Source organism: Bidens hawaiensis, unplaced genomic scaffold, assembly GCF_021521415.1.
Source record: "Bidens hawaiensis isolate Kalapana, Puna unplaced genomic scaffold, B.hawaiensis_p1.1 tig00032198_1, whole genome shotgun sequence".
Lineage (NCBI taxonomy): Eukaryota > Viridiplantae > Streptophyta > Magnoliopsida > Asterales > Asteraceae > Bidens > Bidens hawaiensis.
In genome coordinates, this window is record NW_027505242.1 from 197,501 (window position 1) to 199,723 (window position 2,223).

Consider the following 2,223-nt stretch of genomic DNA (forward strand, 5'->3'; position numbering starts at 1 on the left):
AATGCCTCTTTTTCTCCTGAAGTTGTCGGAATTATTCGTAATAAGATATTGGCTACAATTGAAAAGGTTTTATCAATAAAATTTCCATTTATCCGCGATCTAGACATAGGTAGCAATCCATTCTATCATTGTTCTCATTACTTCTCGCGGGAAAATGATCCCCCAAGGAAAAGAATTCTACAGTACGAAATAACATAAAAACATATTCATTCTCATGAAAAAAAGAAAAAAATGGTCAGTCTATTCGATCTTAAAAAATTCAATATTCAAAAAAAGAATTGATAAGAACTAAGAAATCAATATGGGAACCGGATTCGATTCCATCTTACTTTACTGGAATAGTCTACCAATGAAAGAAACTATTCTTATTTGATTGAAGTTACAGCTTAGAATAACCTCAGTTGGTTGAATTATGATACAAAGAAGAAAAAGAATCATTGTATGATGAAAATAGAATAACGGCCCATTTTTTTGTGTTGTATATTTACGTGTATACACTATACAATCAACTATAAAAAAATTCTTTATCTATTTCTATTTTTAATAGAATAGATAGATAGGATAAGGGTTTTTTTGATAACTCTAAAACTGGCCTATAAAGCAATTTGAGAATTCTTCTGATATGGAATCATAGTCTAAATAGATAGAATCATGATCTAAAGATATCCATGAACCATAAAATATAGACCCCTCGCTCAGTCAATTCATTATAATTTCTAATTTCTTGATTTAATCCGGTCGGTATAGTATAAATAGATAATCAGAAAAAGAAGAAAACATTGTTTTTGCAAACATGAATAGAAATAGAATTTTTTTTTTCGTTTTTGTAAGAAAACAATTTTCTCTTTATCCCCCCAGCCTAGAAGGAAAGATCCTGCTTTTATTATGATGAAAAATTTTCTATTTTGATCGCTTTCTAGTTAGATTCTAGTTAGAATTGATTGGTTGTACCTACCCAATAATCTAATATGAATGATTCATTATTCACTCTATTTTCGGTTTTGGGGTCATAATCATTATGTAGGAGAGATGGCTGAGTGGTTGAAAGCGTAGCATTGGAACTGCTATGTAGGCTTTTGCTTACCGAGGGTTCGAATCCCTCTCTTTCCTTACCTTCACCTAATTTACCGATCTTACTAACCACAATAGATCAAATATCAATGGATACAACTATTCCAACAGTTAGACCTTTCTTTGATATGGATTCTCTAATAGATTCTCTATTTCTAATGGCTGTGGTACGGAAAATACTGTTAAAGAAAAGAGTAGACAAGGAATGAAAATATCCCTCTCGGTCTATGACACCTAAATGGAAGAAAAATCCGGATCAAACCCTTATTTATCTTAACCTTAGGTTAATTTACTTCGCCGAAAGGGAGCAAAATGGGTCGAACCCTTATTCTTATTCGTTTTTCTTTTCTTTTTTTTTTTTTTTTTTAGGTTTAAGTCTGACGAGAATAATATTCTACAACTAGCAATTCATTTATTTTCAAGCCGACCCATTTATTATCTATTATTTGATTGACTAATCCTTTATATTGGAATGGTTGAAGAGTCAAATGGTTTGGCAATTCCTGAGGAGGGGATGAGTCGAGAGAATTTTGAATTAGAGCTCTAGATTTTTGTTCATCCCTCGCCGCAATAGTATCTCGGGGTTTGCAGCGATAACTTGGTATATCTACTATACGACCGTTGACTAAAATATGTCTATGGTTAACTAATTGGCGAGCTCCCGGAATAGTCGGAGCCATACCCAACCGAAAAAGGATGTTATCCAGGCGCATTTCAAGTAATTGTAGTAAAACCTGACCCTGTTGACCCCTTTGCCTTTCCGGCGATACGAACGTATTTAAGTAATTGTCGTTCTGTAAGACCATAATGAAAACGCAATTTTTGTTTTTCTTCTAGGCGAATACGATATTGAGATTTTTTCCCCGGAACGCGATTGGTTTCTAAGATCACTTCCAGCTCTGGGCCTTTTATTAGTTAGCCCCGGTAAAGCCCCCAGGCGACGTATTTTTTTTAAACGAGGACCTCGGTAACGCGACATAAAGACTCCTTCTTCTTATTTCTATTTAATTATTAATTCTTATTGATGAAATTTCATTTTACAGAATAAAACTAAACTAAAAATGAACTAAATTCTAAATAAAGATAAAGCCAAATTTACTGAAGTATTAAGAATAATGAGATGAGTTAGATAAATATAAAGATCTTTCTATT

General features: G+C 32.8%; 1 non-coding gene across 1 annotated transcript; it reads left to right on the plus strand.

Annotated features, from left to right (window-relative positions):
• Positions 1 to 1,023: 1,023 nt before the first annotated feature.
• On the plus strand, positions 1,024 to 1,110 carry TRNAS-GGA (transfer RNA serine (anticodon GGA)). The gene has a single exon. It is a non-coding gene; the product is annotated as a tRNA-Ser (tRNA).
• Positions 1,111 to 2,223: the final 1,113 nt, after the last annotated feature.